We start from the raw sequence: 20,864 nt of genomic DNA, 5'->3' as shown, positions 1-20,864 counted from the left end.
AAATTTTTAAAACATTTTAATGATAATATATACTATATCACAAACATAAAAGCTGCTGAGTATTATACTTTTCCCAAAACAAAAGATCATTGTTTTGTTTTTAAATTCAATATTGATCTTTCTGTACATTCAAGAAAAGTATCATTATTTCCTAATTAATTTTTTTTTTAATTCAATATCAATTTTAAATTATGTGAATTCAACTAAAAAATATCATTATTTTGTATTTTTTAAATTCAATATCAAGCATTGTCTGAATTCAAGAAAAGTATATGTGTCCTGAAAATCTGTGTGGATCTTTGTGTGAATGTCATTGTCAAAGCATTAAGACTTAAAAACCAATTACATGCGCAGAGGGTTAGGTGACATGCACCATAGATGTTATCCCCACCTAATTTTTCACATGAAAGTGTTCGCAACTTTAACTTTTGAAAGCTAGTTTAATTCGAAAAGCCAAATAATATCTCGGTGGGTTGAGCAAGTACAATGTCTCTATTGATCATTGCTTTTTTGGGATATATATATATCTAAAAGTTTGATCCTTAAGTATTACATGAATAGTTTTTAATTTGAAAAGCCAATGAATATATCGGTGGGTTGAGTAAGTAAAATGTCTACATTGATCCTTAGAAATTACTTACTTATATATATAAAAATACTTGGATTAAGATTGGTTATATATATATATATAAAAGAATACTTGGATTAAGATGCTACTTTTATATATATATATAAGTAGCAGTATTGTCTTTTCAAAAAGTCATACATAAGAGTTTTATTGTGGTTAGACTTTGGTTATCATATATGTTTTAAATATAGGATTTGAATTTTATATAAAAATTATGATTATTTAAATAGGTTAAGTATATTAATGTGAATAAAATATAAGTAATAAGAGTTCAAAATTAGAGTAAAGGTAAGTTAAAGTAATATTAATTAAAATTTTAATGTGAATAATGTGTGAGAAAGACAAATTAGTTTTATAAGTTTAATAATTTTTTTAGTTTTTACATTAAGGTTTTATTGGGGTTAGACTTTGTCTATGATATATGCTTTAAATATAGGGTTTGAATTTTATACAAGAATTATTATTATTTAAATAGATTAAGTATATTAATGTGAATAAAATATAATTAATAAGAGTATAGGCTTTAAATATAGGATTTGAATTTTATACAAGAATTATGATTATTTAAATAGATTAAGTATATTAATGTGAATAAAATATAATTAATAAGAGTTTTAAATTAGAGTAAAGGTAAGTTAGAGTAATATTAATTAAAATTTGAATGTGAATAATGTGTGAGAAAGACAAGTTAGTTTTATAAGTTTAATCATCTTTTTTAATTTTTACATTAAAGTTTTAGGTAAAGTTAATTTAAAACGAAACATGATGTGTGTTAATTTAGTTATTTTAAGTAGAATTTGAATGTGAATATAAATGTATAATAAATATATGTGGATGATGATATCTATTAAGAATTTTCATAAAAAAACTCATAAAATAAAATATAATTAATTTAATCTAAATAAAATTTAGTCTTTACTTTTTAAAATAATTATAATTAATTTAAAATATAAAAATCACTTATAAAAACAATAAATTTAATATAAATTTAATTCATAATATTAACACATAATTATAAATATATATATAATCCACACCTATCTTAAATCAAATAATCTTTTTAAATTAACAAAATAGATAAAACTCATCACTCCCCACCATTAAACCTTGTTTTCCTAATATTAGGCTCTTCAATAATCTTCAAAACAATAACAAAGAGTATTATTATTATGAAATTTTAGTTGACAAAAAATTTATTTTATTTTTTTAATTTAGTAAATTAAATTGTTTGAAAATTAAAAATAAATTATAAAATTTTACCTTTTTTTTTATGGACAAAAAAGTTATTTCTTAAAACTTTATTTATGGAAAAAATTTAAGGATAAAAGCTTATTTTTAGAAACTTTGGTTAATATTATTAGTCATTTAATAATAGATTATTTTAGTAAAAGCATATAGATTTCTAATTATTTTATATTAGTTTATAGATTTTTTTAGTGATTTTATACTATAAAATTTAGGGAAATTAATTTTAGAAAAAATGGAAATTGGCTATTTTTTTTTTTAAACATGAAAGATTAGCCCACATCCCAATTTTAACCCCTAAAATTTTGTGTTTATTTACAAAATAAATTTTTATAACATATATCTTTGTTTTTAAAAAATGTGGAAAAAAAATGTAAAATATTTAATATGGAATTTTTATGATTTTATACCCTAAAATTTGAGCGAATTAATTTTAGAAAAAAAGAGTTTGTTTTTTTTTTGAAAAAACATGGAAAATTAGGTCGAATATTAAACCCTAAAATTTTCCATACTTATCTACAAAATAAACATTTAAAAAATATATCGTTATTTTTAAAAATGTGAAAAAAATAGAAAATATTTAATATGAAACTTTTAAAAGTGTCATTCACATGTTATTATTGAATTTTTTAATTAAAAGAGTAAAATTATTATCACTTTTTTATTGATATTTTGACTTTAACTTAGTACATTTTATTTTTTTTCCCTTACACACATCTATATAAATAAATAAATATTCTTATATTTCATATAAGGAATATATATGTTTAAATTTGTGAGGGACTTTTAAACACCGAATCTTTAAGCTTTTTTAAAGATATAATTGTTATGAGCTCAACTTGTCACATACAAGAATTGGACTTAAGTGGGGAGGATAATGACATTTCTCCTACTCACCTGGAATTGGACTTAAGTGGGGAGGATAATGACATTTCTCCTACTCACCTAAGCATTGCATGTGTGTGTTTCAGGAAGGGTGGGGGTTGTGTAATTTTTCATTTATATTTTAACTTAATATTTATTTACTTTCTATATGATGGTTTTGACATTAGAGAAAGATTTCATGATGGATCTCCTCTTGTTGTGCGGAAATTAGAGTTTAGCCAATGACCCCTAGTTATTGTTGTGCATCCTCCTTGGTTGCTTGTCATGCTCTTGTAGCTCTGCCCTTGCAACCTCTTTTGTGCTAGTAACCTCCATTGGTTTGCCTCCTTGTGACTCGTCAATGCCTAATTTTGTCAATGGAGCTTCTGTAAGTGTTTCCTTCAAGAATCTTGTGCTTCTTTAGTGTTTTCTCATTCTCCATCTCTTTTGGTTTGTAAATTCATTTCCATTTCCATCCCCATTGGCTCTGATGTCAATGAGGAAGCTAATTTTCTCATATATGACAAATCGATTGTCATTTTTTCGGTTTTTGCTCATGGTGACCAGATCTTCATGCTTGGATCACAGAATATTGATTCCAATGGTTAAACAAGAAGTTTTTGTCCACCTTGTGCCAAGGGTTTTTTGTTGTTGTTGAGTTTAATAATGCTAAAGATAGGGAATTAATCCTTAATTCAAATCCATGGTTTTGGGGCAATGCGGGGTTGTGTGTGAAGCCCTAGTCTCCCTCTAATCCTTTAACATAGTTTATAACAACAACTCCTATTTGGGTGAGGTTCCCAAATATATCATTGTATCTTTGGGGTTTAACCTCTTTAGGTTATTCAGTTCGCTTTAGGAAAGTTCCATTTTGTCTCTTGTGAAACTCAAGGGGCATAATATTGCAACGTATGTAAGAATACGTGGAAAGGCATTTTAGTTTAGGGTTCTCAACTGAAATTATTTTGACTAGTAAAGGATTTGTTTGGACTCAAAAATTAAGCTATGAGTGAGTCTCCTTGTGTCATAGGGTTTGCTTTGAAATATGAAATAGTACATCACAATTCCCAAATGAGATTAAGAAAAGAAAGTAGTAGCGAAAATCAACCTAGTGGGTTGACCCTTCAAAGGATCAATTGAGAATCACCTGGGATATATCTCCACCAATAGCTCCTTTGATTCATCTGACTCCAACTTCTTAAGAAAAACAAGAAGAATAGGTTTCCCAAAGCCCAAAGATAGAAGATCTAGTTCCACATGACTTGGGGCAAAAAACTCTTGGTAAATTAGGCCCTCAACCAACAACAATTTGGGCAGATCAAACTAATGTAGCCAAATCTCTAGAACAAGAAGAACTATTTGAAAGTTATTCCAATCATGGAAGAATTAACAAGCACTTAACTTACTTCAAAAGAAGTATGAACAAGTAGGGAAGAAGAAGAAGAAATATCTTAAAGAATCCCAACCAATGGTGACAAGAAGTTGATCCCGAAAACCATTTTAATCATGTATTGTTTTTCTCTATTGGTATGTAACAAATGTGTGAGAATATACTCATATAAAAATTGTTGGAATCTAGATATTTTGAGTATTTTGGAAAATAAGTCAAATATGTTCTTCTTGGGTATGTTGACAATGTGTGATTTAGATCTATCTACCTCATATTTTGGCAACCCAATAATTCTCGATGTAACTCAGTTATGTGTTCCAACTGCATATTTTGCTTAGTATAAATTTCCAAGTTACTATTCAAAAAAATAATTATTTATTTATTTTCTAGATTTCTATATGTAATAGGGTACTTAATAATATATAAATTTATTATACATTTCATTATTTTCAATATAAAATTATTTTTTTTACATAGAAAAAGAAGTCACCCACTGCTAAATTAACACCTTCAAACTCAGCAAACTCAACTCAGCCTCACGTAGAGCCATCTAAATCCTCAACATAGGAAGCTCATATTTCAATCAACAAGGAAAGACTCTTATCGATAACTTTAGCAACATCAATGAGTGAGCACAAACGTACCCACTCATCATCAGATCACTAAGATAGCGACAAGGAAACAACAAATATACCAAAGCATTCGGAAATGGAAGCATCTCAAAAAAATATGGTTGTTGTCTCATCTACATCTACTCCTAAAATCTCTTATTAAAAAAAAAAAAAAAAAAAAATTCAATCATGAAATTTAAATGTACCATTATATACTATAGTTATAAATTACGATGTTACCAATTTGGCTATTTCGAAGAGAACATTGAAGATTTTGGATATTATTTAAACTTTATTAAAGAATCTCGATTAGGAAATTATTAGCTTTTTTATTTATGATCGCTTCAATTAATGGAAAACTTATTCTATTTTTATTCTTTCCCACATTTTTCGATATAGCATCATTGTTTTAGTTACTGAATTTGTTAAAATCTTATCTTAAACCAATATATCTTATGAGTTTATTATGTATTAGCATAAGAAAAAGGTATATCTAAACCCTTATTTTACTTTATATTACGATGTTATACTTTGGTCGTGGCGGGAGAGCATTAAGATTTTTAAATATTATTTAAGAATTTATTAAACAGTCTTGATTAGAAAATTATTGTGTTTTAAGGATCTGTTAATTTAATAGTAAATGCATGAGTATTTGATCATATTTGGTGGCCTTGGCTTATGTTTTAATTATTAATATAATTTAGAACTTCACTCATATTAAATGACTAAAAATAACATATAATACAATACTTATGAAAATGAAGTATTTAATAATATTATTTTGTTATTTTGGTTTGTGGTTAGTTGGTTAGTTAGTAATAATGGAATATAATATTTTTATTTATTATGATGGATTGGTAATTTGTTATAGAAATTTGGGCGAAACCTAAGATCAAATAGCTACCACTATAACACCAAGAGTATATTCAACAATCCATAAGCCAAATGTATCAGGAATTTATGACTTAGCAAGAGCAAAGACTCCATGAGGGTGGGGGAGTCTACTCCTTGAGCCTTATCACAATCGGCCAAAGATGTTCCTCATGAGATTTGAAACTGAGTAGAGGGGATAACATTTACTATCATAGATAATATGTATGAGTTGATATGGGTTTGACATGAAGAGATAAGGTACTATGTAAAGATTGTCCCTTGTCCAATGGGTTACGAGTGTCTGTGATGAGGGAAGATTTTGGCATTTCTATCGATTGGCCTTAGTGTCGCAAGTATATTCGGTTGGAAGTCTGTGATCAGTGGATTGAGTCTAAGTTCAAAGATTGAGGTTTGAACCAAAATTTGGGGTTCAGTTACTTGAGTCGACACTTGGGGTTTGGCCAAGGGTTGAGTTGGGAAAAATTTGTAAAAGGTTGTTTTGTCAACATCTTATTTATAATTTGGTTGTTAAGATGGTGGGCCACCCACATAATTTTGAGGCCTCTTACTTATGGAGCAATTTTCAATTAAACACAAGATAAATTGGTTAGTAATAAGTCCATAAACACTTAACTTAATAAAATGGGGTTAGGTGTAGTCCAATTTTAGTGTGCCCTTGTTGTGCAAACCTTTGGGAAGGAAGACATTGGTGTTGCATAGCTAGAGGATGTCTAAGAGCCTGGGACATGATGAGTTCTCTAGATTCATGCCAAGTGGTATCAAATCATAATGACAATAGGCCAGAACTGTAAAGATCACCTTATCTTAGTTCAGAATGGAGAAGGGTGTTGCATGTAGCAAACCAAAGGGAAGTTCATATGTTTTGACAGGATGTGTAATCTCAGATGTAGGTTAGAATATGATTTTTGTTCTCATTCATTTGATGCAATGAGTATGAGGATTGGTGCCTTGGGAAGAAAGCAAGGTAGGAACATGTACATGTCTTGTTTTGTGGGTGTGAAGATCAACAAAAGGACAGTCCAAACACTTGTGGACACAAGTGCATCGCACAATTTCATGGGATGAGTGTGGCAAGAAAATTGGGGTTGAAGCCTACTGCAAGTAAGACTACGGTGAAAGTAGTAAACTCCAAAGTGAAGGCAACTAGTAGGATTGCCTCATCGTTCTAGATACAAGTGGGCGAATGGATTTGATGTACATATTCCATGATGTTGCGGATGGTTGATATTAGGGAAGTAGTTTCTTAGGAGGAGGTTTATTTTGATACCATGGTTGGATCAATTTATTATCTTTAGTGAGAATAAGACATATGGCATGAACAAGTTAACACAAAATCCAGGAGGAAAGGTGTTGCATGTGTTTGCATTGAGCATGAAGAGGACAATAGAATGCCCAAGATTATAGTTATATATTGTAGTGCTTAGAGAGGTTGAAGTGGATGGAGTGGTGATGCTTGTTTCTTTGGAGCTTTCTAACTTGTTGGATGATTATGTGAACCAGATGTCAGACAAGTTATCGAAAGTGCTCCTACCTAGGCAAATTATTGACCATCACATAGATTTAAAGCTAGGATTATGACCATCAACGAGAGCTCCCTATCAATTGTTGGGTCCAAAATCAGAGGGGTTGAGACGTCGGCTAACAAATTTGATTGATATAGGTATCATAAGTCCTTTAAGGTCCCCATATGGTGCTCTGGTTCTATTCAAAACAACGAAGGACACATAGGAGTTAAGTATGTGCCTTGATTATAGAGCCTTAAACAAGTAGATAATGAAGAATAAATACCCAATACCACTTGCATCAGATTGTTTTGGTAATTTGATGAAGTCCAAGGTGTTTTCAAATTTGGACCTAAGACAAGGGTATTATTAGGTGCAAAATGTGGAAGGTGATGAGGTGAAGACAGTCATGGTGATGAGGTGTGGGAGTTTTGAGCTCCTAATGATGCCTTTTTGCTTATGCAATACCTCGACTAGCATTTACACATTGATGAATAACATTATTCGTCCCTTCTTAGACAAGTTCATGTCGGTATATTTCAAGGACATTGTTCTGGCAAGCAAGGACATGGAGGAGCACAAGAAGAATTTGGCAAAAGTATTTAAGACACTTTGGGAGCATAGTTGTACTTGAAGAAGTCAAAGTGCCATTTTGCGTAGAAGTAGACACCATTTCTTGTCCATCTGATTGGTCATGGATGTATCTACATGGATCTTATGAAGGTCAAAGTGATCAAGGATTGAGACGAGCCAAAAATTATGCATAATCCGAAATTCTTAGTCATGGCCAACTACTACATGAGATTTGTGGAGGGTTATTCCAAGACTGTTGCACCCCTCACCAATTTGTTGAAAAAGGAGAAAACATGATGACGGATAGAGAAGAGAAGGCATGGGTTAAGGATTTAAAACATAGTATTTACTTAACTCCTCTTTTGAAGCTACCAACCTTTGAGCAACCATTCAAGGTATAAACATATCCTTTAGATTTTTGCATTGGAGGTGTTTTGACATAGGAGAGGTACCTCGTAGCTTTTAAGAGCACGAAGTTATAAGGTCTGGAGAGGAGATACCTAGTTCATGAGAAGGAGATGATTATTGTTGTGTATTGTTTATGAGTATGGAGGCATTACTTGTTGGGAAAGCCACAATATGGTCAAGACATATAACATTCTGTCAAGATACTTCACAATGTAGCCTTGACTGTCAGCTAAATGAACACATTAGCAATATTTCTTAGCAGAGTTTGACATGACGATTGAGTATAGGTTGCGCCAACTTAATGTTATGGAAAATGCTTTGAGTAAGAAGGCACAACATGTTGCAGTTAAGGAGGAGGAGGAGTTTCCTACATCAGATGGGAGTCATATTAAGGTATTAGATGAGTGTTGATGTTTGTAGCTCGAGCAAGTACTTTTGCGCAGGCCTAAGTGTCTAGGCATGTAGAAGTCACCCAAGATCTCCTTCGGAAACTTGTTCAAAGTGTGAGCAAGTTGCTAATATAACTTAGCCTAACTTTAAACTTAGGAAAAGAACATAATTAATCATGTTGGCTAATTGGGCTAAAGAAACATAAGAAAAGCAAAGTAAATTGCTTTATTGATTACGTTTTAGTCTCAGTCGTTGATCTCAAGTGAGGCGAGATCTAATCTTGATTGTTAATCACTAGAGATTAGGATTAGGGATTTAGCTCCATTTAAAGTTATAAAAGAAAGGCTAAGGAGAGGAGAGGACACACCATACAATAACACTGGCCTTTGAGAGAGGGATTTTCTCAAGCGAGGAGTGTGATACTATAGTCTGTTGGGTCCAAGGAAGCATTGAAGTGTAGTATTGGAGATCCAGATCAGCCTAGGAGATCAAGGACAAATCTAGGGCCCAATCTACTAGATTAGATCTAGAGAATTTTGTATTTGTAATTTTCTTAGTTGGGCCATTATCCCAGGACAAAAGTCCAATCAAGTCCATATTTATTAAAGAATTTGTTTATGCCACTTGTGATTAAGATTGGTTGTGTGATTTTGCTTCCACTTATTATGTTAATAATTAATTGTGGATTAATTCAGTAAATGTATAATCTTCTAGGTCAATATATTGCTAAGTGCTAGATTTAAGAAAAAATTAAAAAGGAGTTACAGAGTTGGATTCATAAAGGTTTGCAAGTAGATCCAACTATGAGAGCACATTATGAAGCATGTGAAGGAAGGAAAAAAGAAGAAATTTGTAGCTCGTGATGGGATTTTGTGTTTTGGTGAGTGCATCTATGTGCCTAGGATGGGTAGTCTCTTAAAGGAGCTCTTGAAGGATTGCTATGACTTGCCTTGGGCTAGCCACCTAGGAAAACAAAGAACATTATCTTTTATTTTCTTTACATCTCTACAGTATTTATTTCCTTGCTTAGATCAGTTCATCAATCAAAGTCTTGATGATGAACTTCACTAAGTGTTTTGAAACACGTTGACCTAAAGAATTCCTATGTGATTTTCCTACAGATTCTCTTTATAAACATTGGCATTGCTGAAGAGATGATACTTTTGAGTATGTATGAGGAAATATCTCGAGAAGTATGACCAAAATTGTATCATGTGTCAACTAGACAAGACTAACATGATCATGCAAGTTTGTCTACTATAGTTGTTACAGGTCATTTTGTCACATTCACTCAAATGGCCTGAAAACCGGATCAATCAACATCCTTAACACCTTGTCATTATCCCTTTGCAAATCCCTAAGCATTACTTCTCCAAAAAGTTTGAGTTTCTAGGCCAATTAGCTCAAAAACTATGTTTTTGGCCCCAACACACCTTGCACTTCAGTCCCCTGCAATGGTTGCAAGTTGCTCTCCTTTACTGGTGTGATGGTACTAGAATTTTGGGGAAAATAAGAAATAATTATGAACCATTTACTATTGATTGAGATCTCGAACTCGTATCCTAGAGGTCTTATCTCTTATCCTTAGAGCTTATCATCCTTCATATGTGGATCTCAAGCCTAGATTGGTAAATCCTAAACTACCACTTTTACCCTATAAATTCACTGCCTCCCATAGAGTCTAGGTTTCCTTTTGGAGATTACTAGTGTCCTCATGTTGTTTCTTTGAGCTTAAGGAATCATCATCCATTGATGCATTAGGGTTGAGGTTGAAGGGTTTCTTTGTGGCGAGGAAGGACAAGACAATTCGGGAGACATCTACAAAGTCAAGCATCTATAAATGGTTGTAACTCTCTCCTTCATTTATTAATACAAAAAGAATTTTTTTTCCTATACTCCGTCAAGGTACCCATTACAAGCAATACCCCAAGCTCCTGTTGGTCAGACAAAAACCACGCACCAACCTTATTCAGGCCAAAATTTCCAAGGTCAACCTTTTCAACAATATTAGAGCTTTCCTGGGACTGGACAACTTGGTATGGGTTATCCTAATTATCAAAACAATTTGTATCAAGGTGGGATGCAAATGTTAGTAACCCAACCCATCATGTCCTATCCTGGACATCCCTCGCTAGCAGTTAACCTTCCCCACAAGGTTACTAAGGTATGTGGGTGATGGTATCTTATTAAAATTTTTCATAAAATAAAATATAATTAATATGATAATTAATTAATTGAAATAAATTTTAGTCTTTACTTTTTAAAATAATTATAATTAATTTAAAATATAAAAACCACTTATAAAAAATATATATATATATATATATATATATATCTTAGATCAAATAATTTTTTTAAATTAAAATCCAAACAAAATAGATAAAACTCATTACTCCCCACCATTAAACCTTTTTTCCCTAATATTAGGCTTTTCAATAATCTTCAAAACAATAACAAAGAGTTATTATTATTATGAAATTTTACTTATTTTATTTTTAGTTGACAAAAAGCTTATTTTATTTTTTCAATTTAGTAAGTTAAATTGTTTGAAAATTAAAAATAAACTATAAAATTTTACTTATTTTCTTTTTCATTGACAAAAAAGTTATTTCTTAAAACTTCATTTATGGGAAAAATTTAAGGATAAAAGCTTATTTTTAGAAACTTTGGTAAATATTATTAGTCATTTAATAATAGATTATTTTAGTAAAAGTATATAGATTTCTAATTATTTTATATTAGTCTATAGATTTTTTTAGTAATTTTATACTATAAAATTTAGGCAAATTAATTTTAGAAAAAATGGAAATTGGTTTCTTTTTTTTTGAAAAAAACATGAAAAATTAGTCCACATGCCAATTTTAACCCCTAAAATTTTGTGTTTATCTACAAAATAAAATTTTAAAACATATATCTTTATTTTTAAAAAATGTAAAATATTTAATATGGAACTTTTATGATTTTATACCCTAAAATTTGAGCGAATTAATTTTAGAAAAATAGAATTTGTTTTTTCTTTTTGAGAAAACATGGAAAATTAGGTCGAATGTTAAACTCTAAAATTTTCCATACTTATCTACAAAATAAACATTTAAAAAATATATCTTTATTTAAAAAAAGGTGAAAAAATAGAAAAATATTTAATATGAAACTTTTAAAAGTGTCACGTCACATGTTATTATTGAATTTTTTAATTAAAAAAGTAAAATTATTATCACTTTTTAATTGATATTTTCTTATATTCCATATAAGGAATATATATGTTTAAATTTCTGAGGGACTTTTAAACATCGAATCTTTAAGCTTTTTTAAAGATATAATTGTTATGAGCTCAACTTGTCACATACAAGAATTGCACTGAAGTGGGGAGGATAACAACATTTCTCCTACTCACTTGAGCATTGCATGTGTGTGTTTCGGTAAGGGTGGGGATTGTGTAATTTTTCATTTATATTTTAATTTAATATTTATTTATTTTCTATATGATGGTTTTGACATTAGAGAAAGATTTCATGATGGATCTCCTCTTGTTGCGCGGAAATTAGAGTTTAGCCAACAACCCCTAGTTGTCGTTGTGCATCCTCCTTGGTTGTTTGTCATGCTCTTGTAGCTCTGCCCTTGCAACCTCTTTTGTGCTAGCAACCCCCATTGGTTTGCTTCCTTGTGACTCGTCAATGCCTAATTTTGTCAATGGAGCTTCCATAAGTGTTTCCTTCGAGAATCTTGTGCTTCTTTAGTGTTTTCCTCACTCTCCATCTCTTTTGGTTTGTAAATCCATTTCCATTTCCATCCCCATTGGCTCTGATGTCAATGAGGAAGCTATATGACTTTTGGTTTGTAAATCCATTTCCATTTCCATCCCCATTGGCTCTGATGTCAATGAGGAAACTAATTTTCTCATATATGACAACTCGGTTTGTCATTTTTTTGGTTTTTTCTCATGGCGACCAGATCTTCATGCTTGGATCACAGAATATTAATTCCAATGGTTAAACAAGAAGTTTTCATCCACCTTCTGCCAAGGGTTTTTTGTTGTTGCTGAGTTTAATAATGCCAAAGATAGGGAATTAATCCTTAATTCAGATCCATGGTTTTGGGGCAATGCAGGGTTGTGTGTGAAGCCCTAGTCTCCCTCTAATCCTTTAACATAGTTTATAACAACAACTCCTATTTGGGTGAGGTTCCCAAATATATCGTTGCATCTTTGGGGTTTACCCTCTTTAGGTTATTCGGTCCGCTCTAGGAAAGTTCCATTTTGTCTCTTGTGAAACTCAAGGGGCATAATATTGCAACGTATGCAAGAATATGTGGAAATGAATTTTAGTTTAGGGTTCTCAACTGAAATTATTTTGACTAGGAAAGGATTTGTTTAGACTCAAAAATTAGGTTATGAATGAGTATGCTTGTGTTGCAGGGTTTGTTTTGAAATATGAAATAGTACATCACAATGCCCAAATGAGATTAAGAAAAGAAAGTAGTAGCAAAAATCAACCTAGTGGGTTGAGCCTTCAAAGGATCAATTGAGAATATCCTGGGATAAATCTCCACCAATAGGTCCTTCGATTCATCTTACTCCAACTTCTCAAGAAAAACAAGAAGAATATGTTTCCCAAAGCCCGAAGATAGAAGATCTAGTTCCACATGACTTGGGGCAAAAAACTCTTGGTAAATTAGGCCCTCAACCAACAACAATTTGGGCAGATCAAACTAATGTAGCCAAATCTCTAGAACAAGAAGAACTCTTTGAAAGATATGCCAATCATGGAAGAATTAACAAGCACTCGACTTACTTCAAAAGAAGTATGAACAAGTAGAGAAGAAGAAGAAGAAATATCTTAAAGAATCCCAACCAATAGTGACAAGAAGTTGATCCCGAAAACCATTTTAATCATGTATTGTTTTTCTCTATTGGTATGTAACAAATTTATGAGAATATACTCATATAAAAATTGTTGGAATGTAGCTCTTATGAGTATTTGGGAAAATAAGTCAATTATGTTCTTCTTGGATATGTTGACAATGTGTGATTTAGATCTATCTACCTCAAATTTTGGCAACCCAATAATTCTCGATGTAACTCAGTTATGTGTTCCAACTGCATATTTTGCTTAGTATAAATTTCCGAGTTACTATTCAAAAAAATAATTATTTATTTATTTTCTAGATTTCTATATGTAATAGGGTACTTAATAATATATAAATTTATTATACATTTCATTATTTTCGATATAAATTTATTTTTTTTACATAGAAAAAGAAGCCACCCACTACTAAATTAACACCTTCAAACTCAACTTGGCCTCACGTAGAGCCATCTAAATCCTCAACATAGGAAGATCATCCTTCAATCAACAAAGAAAGAGTTTTATCGATAACTTTAGCAACATCACTGAGTGGGCACAAACATACTCACTCATCATATCACTAAAATAGTGACAAGAAAACAACAAATATACCAAAGCATTCAGAAATGAAAGCATCTCAAAAAAATACCGTTATTGTCTCATCTACATCTGCTCCTAAAATCTCTTAGAATAAATAAACATTAAAAAAAAATCAATCATAAAATTTAAATATATCATTATGTCTATACTTATAAAAATAAATAATATATAAATTTTATTTATTAAATTCAACAAAATATAATGTATAGCGTGAAGAAACCCTCTGTACACCGCCCATAAACTTAATACTATAATCTTCTGCTTATAATTCAGATCACTTAACTATTTAAGTTAACTTACTAAACTATTATTTTAAATTAATATATATTTTATTAAATAACATTTATCTAAAAATAAAAAATATATTTAAACCACACTTTTTTTCAATGAAAATAAATAAATAACTAAATAAATATCACTTTCGTTAAACTTTATCTTATCCCATAGAATAAAGAGAAATATTCAATATTGAACTTTAAATTACGATGTTACCATTTTGGACGGTTCGAAGAGAATATTGAGGATTTTGGGTATTACGATGTTACCATTTTGGACGGTTTCGAAGAGAATATTGAAGATTTTGGATGTTATTGAAACTTTATTAAAGAATCTTGATTAGGAAATTATTAGCTTTTTTATTTATAATCGCTTCAATTAATGGGAAACTTATTTTATTTTTATTCTTTCCCACATTTTTTTAGTTACTGAATTTGTTAAACCAATATGATGAGGGAAGATTTTGGCATTTTTGGTGATTGGCTTAAGTGTCGCAAGTATATTCGATTTGAAGTCTATGATCAGTGGAATGAGTCTAAGTTCAGAGATTGAGGTTTGAACAAAAATTTGGGGTTCGGTTACTTGAGTCGACACTTGGGGTTTGGCCAAGGGTTGAGTTGGGCAAAATTTGTAAAAGGTTCTATTGTAAACATCTTATTTATAATTTGGGTGTTAAGATGGTGGGCCACCCACATAATTTTGAGGCCTCTTACTTATGGAGCAATTTTCAATTACACACAAGATAAATTGGTTAAGTAATAATTCCATAAACACTTAACTTAATAAAATGGGGTTAGGTGTAGTCCAATTTTAGTATGCCCTTGTTGTGCAAACCTTTGGGAAGGAAGACATTGGTGTTGCATAGCTAGATGATGTCTAAGAGCCTGGGACATGATGAGTTCTCTAGATTCATGCCAAGTGGTATCAAATCATAATGACAATATGCCAGAACTGTAAAGATGACCTTATCTTAGTTCATAATGGAGAAGCGTGTTGCATGCAGCAAACTAGAGGGAAGTTCATACGTTTTGACAGGATGTGCAATCTTAGACGTAGGCTAGATTATGATTTCTATTCTCATTCATTTGATGCAATGTGTATGAGGATTGGTGCCTTGGGAACAAAGCAAGGTAGGAACATGCACATGTCTTGTTTTGTGGGTGTGAAGATCAACAAAAGGATAGTCCAAACACTTGTGGACACAAGTGCATCGCACAATTTCATGAGGATGAGTGTGGCAAGAGAATTCGGGTTGAAGCCTATTGCAAGTAAGACTACGGTGAAAGTAGTAAACTCCAAAGTGAAGGCATCTAGTGGGATTGCCTCATCGTTCTATATACAAGTGGGCGAGTGGATTTGATGTACATATTCCATGATGTTGCAGATGGTTGATATTAGGGCAGTAGTTTCTCAAGAGGAGGTTTATTTTGATACCATGGTTGGATCAATTTATTATCTTTAGTGAGAATAAGACATATGGCGTGAACACGATAACACAAAATCCAGGAGGAAAGGTGTTGCAAGTGTTGCCATTGAGCATGAAGAGGACAATAGAATGCCCAGGATTATAGTTATATATTGCAGTGCTTAGAGAGGTTGAAGTGGATGGAGTGGTGATGCTTATTTCTTCGGAGCTTTCTAACTTGTTGGATGATTATGTGAACCAGATGTCGGACAAGTTATCGAAAGTGCTCCTACCTAGGCAAATTATTGACTATCACATAGAGTTAAAGCTAGGATTATGACCATCAACGAGAGCTCCCTATCAATTGTTGGGTCCAAAGTCAGAGGAGTTGAGACGTCGACTAACACATTTGATCGATATAGGTATGATGTCCTTTAAGGTCCCCGTATGGTGCTCTAGTTCTATTCAAAACAACGAAGGACACATAGGAGTTAAGTATGTGCCTTGATTATAGAGCCTCGAACAAGTAGATAATGAAGAATAGATATCCAATACCACTTGCATCAGATTGTTTTGATAATTCGACGAAGTCCACGGTGTTTTCAAATTTGGACCTAAGACAAGGGTATTATTAGGTGCAAAATGTGGAAGGTGATGAGGTGAAGATAGTCATGGTGATGAGATGTGGGAGTTTTGAGCTCCTAATTATGCATTTTTGCTTATGCAATACCCCGACTAGCATTTACACATTAATGAATAACAATATTCGTCCCTTCTTAGACATGTTCATGTCGGTATATTTTAAGGACATTGTTGTGGCAAGCAAGGACTTGGAGGAGCACAAGAACAATTTGGCAAAAGTATTTAAGACACTTTGGGAGCATCAATTGTACTTGAAGAAGTCAAAGTGCCATTTTGCGTAGAAGGAGACACCATTTCTTGTCCATCTGATTGGTCATGGATGTATCTACATGGATCTTGTGAAGGTCAAAGTGATCAAGGATTGAGACGAGCCACAAATTATGCATAATCTGAAATTTTTAGTGATGGCCAACTACTACATGAGATTTGTGGAGGGTTATTTTAAGACTGTTGCACCCCTCACCAATTTTTTGAAAAAGGAGAAAACATGATGATGGATAGAGAAGAGAGGGCATGGGTTTAAGGATTTAAAACATAGTATTTCCTTAGCTCCTCTTTTGAAGCTATCAACCTTTGAGCAACCATTCAAGGTATAAACATATGCTTTAGGTTTTGCATTGGAGGTGTTTTGACATAGGAGAGGTACCTCGTAGCTTTTAAGAGCACAGAGTTATAGGGTCTGGAGAGGAGATACCTAGTTCATGAGAAGGAGATGATTGTTGTTGTGTATTGTTTATGAGTATGGAGGCATTACTTGTTGGGAAAGCCACAATGTGGTCAAGACATATAACATTATGACAAGATACTTCACAATGTAGCCTTGACTGTCAGCTAAATAAACACATTGGCAATATTTCTTAGCACAATTTGACATGCCGATTGAGTATAGGTTGCGCTAACATAATGTTATGGAAAATGCTTTGAGTAAGAAGGCACAACATGTTGCAGTTAAGGAGGAGGAGGAGTTTCCTACATCATATGGGAGTCAGATTAAGGTATTAGATGAGTGTTGATGTTTGTAGCTTGGGCAGGTACTTTTGTGCAGGCCTAAGTGTCTAGGCATGTAGAAGTCACCCAAGATCTCCTTCGGAAATTTGTTCAAAGTGTGAGCAAGTTGCTAATGTAACTTAGCCTAACTTTAATCTTAGGAAAAAAACATAATTAATCATGTTGGCTAATTGGGCTAAAGAAACATAGGAAAAGTAAAGTAAATTGCTTTATTGATTATGTTTTAATCTCAGTCATTGATCTCAAGGGAGGCGAGATCTAATCTCGACTGTTAATCACTAGAGTTTAGGATTAGGGATTTAACTCCATTAAATTTATAAAATAAAGGCTAAGAATAGGAGAGGACACACCATACAACAACACTGGCCTTTGAGAGAGGGATTTTCTCAAGCGAGGAGTGTGATACTATAGTCTCTTGTGTCCAAGGAAGCAGTGAAGTGTAGTATTGGAGATCCAAATCAGCCTAGGAGATCAAGGACAAATCTAGGGCCCAATCTACTAGATTAGATCTAGAGCATTTTGTATTTGTAATTTTCTTAGTTGGGTAATTATCCCAGGACAAAAGTCTAAGCAAGTCCATATTTATTAAAGAATTTGTTTATGCCACTTGTGATTAAGATTGGTTGTGTGATTTTGCTTCCACTTATTATGTTAATAATTAATTGTGGATTAATTCAGTAAATGTATAATCTGTTAGGTCAATATATTGCTAAGTGCTAGATTTAAGAAAAAATTAAAAAGGAGTTACAGAGTTGGATTCATAAAGGTTTGCAAGTAGATCCAACTATGAAAGCACATTATGAAGCATGTGAAGGAAGGAAAAAAAAAGAAGTTTGTAGTTTGTGATGGGCTCTTGTGTATTGGTGAGTGCATCTATGTGCCTAGGATGGGTAGTCTCTTAAAGGAGTTCTTGAAGGATTGCCATGAATTGCCTTGGGCTAGCCACCTAGGAAAACAAAGAACATTATCTTTTATTTTCTTTACATCTCTACAATATTTATTTCCTTGCTTAGATTAGTTCATCAATCAAAGTCCTGATGATGAACTTCACGTAGTGTTTTGAAACACGTCGACGTAAATAATTCCTATGTGATTTTCCTAAAGATTATCTTTATAAACATTGGCATTGCTGAAGAGAGGATACTTTTGGGTATGTATGAGGAAATATATCGAGAAGTATGTCCAAAATTGTATCATGTGTCAACTAGAAAAGACTAACACTATCATGCAAGTTTGTCTACTATAGTTGTTACAGGTCATTTTGTCACATTCACTCAAATGGCCTAAAAACCAGATCAATCAACATCCTTAACACCTTGTCATTATCCCTTTGCAAATCCCTAAGCATTACTTGTCCAAAAAGTTTGAGTTTCTAGGCCAATTTGCTCAAAAACTATGTTTTTGGCCCCAACACACCTTGCACTTCAGTCCCCCTGCAATGGTTGCATGTTGATCTCCTTTGCTAGTGTGATGGTTCTAGAATTTTGGGGAAAATAAAAAATAATTATGAAGCTTCTCTTTCCAGAAGCTTCTAAGGTGGTTTTAACCATTTACTATTGATTAAGATCTCGAACTTGTATCCTAGAGGTCTTATCTCTTATCCTTAGAGCTTATCATCCTTCATATGTGGATCTCAAGCCTAGATTGGTAAATCCTAAACTGCCACTTTTACCCTATAAATTCATTGCCTCCCATAGAGTCTAGGTTTCCTTTTGGAGATTACTAGTGCCCTAGTGCCCTCATCCTTGCTTCCTCCACCAAATGAGGGAAAGTGTGTTGCAATGTTTCGACTGTCATCCATTTTGCATGTGTTGGTGTGTGTCCCTTCTGACCAATCAGATATGATAAGTAAGGTTGTTAGTGTGTATTCCTTTTCCTAGAGTCAAGAATTGTATTGTCGAGAAGAGGAGGCTGAAAATCTGGAATATTATCTCCTGGATGACGAACTGTAACAAATTCCTCAAACAGAGGTGGTTCAAAGAGCTTGAGATTATTAACATTAAGCACATCGTGGATTCCAAGCTGGGAAGGCAAGTCCAAGCGATATGCATTGTCGCCAACGCATTCCAGAACATTATATGGGCCATATCGCAAAGGGTGAAACTTATAGTGGTGGCCCTTGAAGCGTTGCTTGTCCAACAAGAGCCAGAAAAGATCTCTAGGTTGAAAATACAAAGGTATTTGTTGCTTGTCATGCCTTTGTTTGGTGCGATCTTGGGCTTCCTGTAAAGCAACATTTACTTGAGTTTGGCGTTGAGATATGGAGTGTATGAAATGCTGAGATGATTTTTGTTCCTGTTGTTGATGTGCAGAACCAGAAGGGGTGATAGTCAGTGGCATCTTAGAGGGCGCACTTGGCTAAAACACAAAACAAACCTCAAAAGGTGAGAAACCAATTGAGAATTGTGTGGCCCTATTGTATCTATGTTGAATGATGTGCAAATATGTATCCCACTATTTGCTTCTGGAAAAAGAATTGCGAAGGGAGTGAACCAAAGTACGATTGACAACTTCGGTTTGTCCATCTGTTTGTGGGTGAAAGGAAGTCGAGAAACAAAGTTGGAAATCCAACAAAGACCAAAGAGTACGCCAAAATGTATTGAGAAAATGAGAGTCACGATTAGAAATAATGCTACTTGCAAACCAAAGTGTGGCCAAACATGTTAGAAGAAGAGATACGTGGTCTAAGCAACAGAGGTAGTCTTATGACAAGGAAGAAAGATAACCATCTTGGAGAAACGACATACCACTACCCAAATAACATCATGTTTATGGAAAGTAGTAGGAAGACCACTTAAAAAGTCCATGGAAATGGATTCCCAAGGACGAGAGGGAATTGGTAATGGCTGATACAAACCATGCTTACGGTTTGAGGGCTTTCTTTGTGAATAGAGAGAACATGCGCGAATGAATTTTTCCACTTGCTTGGGTAAGGCAGGCCAATAGAAGTGGCATTGAAGATTGAGAATGGTCTTGGTTGTGCCAAAATTCCCTCCACATGAAGAGGCATGTGCTTCACAGATGAGAAGGAGACGATCATCAGATTGTGGCACACAAAGTTGGTTAAGTTTATACAACCAACCATCATGAATGGTATAATCAAGAAAGGGAGTTTGGTTGATGACTGTAGGTTGTTGCAGAGCTTCCCATATCTCCCCAAAGACCAGATCTGTTGCATACATATCTTTCCAGGCATCATATGTAGCACAACGCACCTCTAGAATGTGTAGGACCTGAGTAGGTGGTCGACTTAACAAATCAACCATTTTATTTGTTGTCCCCTTCTTAAATTTAATCACCAGATGGAATTGTTGAATGTAAGCAACCCACTTTAGATGGCGTTGCTCTTGAATCTTGTGTTGTGAGTTGATGAAGATCAATGGATGATGATCTGTATGGAGGATGGTCTCTTTTCCAAGAATGTAATGGCGCCACTACTTCAAAACTTGCACTAAACTGTAGAATTCCTTGTCATATGTGTTGTACATGAGCTTAGCATCCGCAAGCACCTCAGAATGGTATGCCACAGGGTGGCCTCCCTATTTAAGAACAACCCCAATGGTGAATTGAGAGGCATCAGTTTC

General features: G+C 33.1%; 1 protein-coding gene across 1 annotated transcript in view; it reads left to right on the top strand.

Moving 5' to 3' along the window:
- Positions 1 to 20,864, top strand: part of LOC149215030 (beta-galactosidase 6-like) — a 156,977-nt gene that overhangs the window by 3,694 nt on the left and 132,419 nt on the right. The gene's annotated exons all lie outside the window — the stretch shown is intronic.

Source organism: Pinus tabuliformis, chromosome 1_1 (assembly GCF_031772625.1).
Source record: "Pinus tabuliformis cultivar Carrire ecotype Pingquan chromosome 1_1, CPIR1, whole genome shotgun sequence".
NCBI classification, from domain to species: Eukaryota; Viridiplantae; Streptophyta; class Pinopsida; order Pinales; family Pinaceae; genus Pinus; species Pinus tabuliformis.
This window is presented reverse-complemented; position numbering and strand designations above follow the sequence as displayed.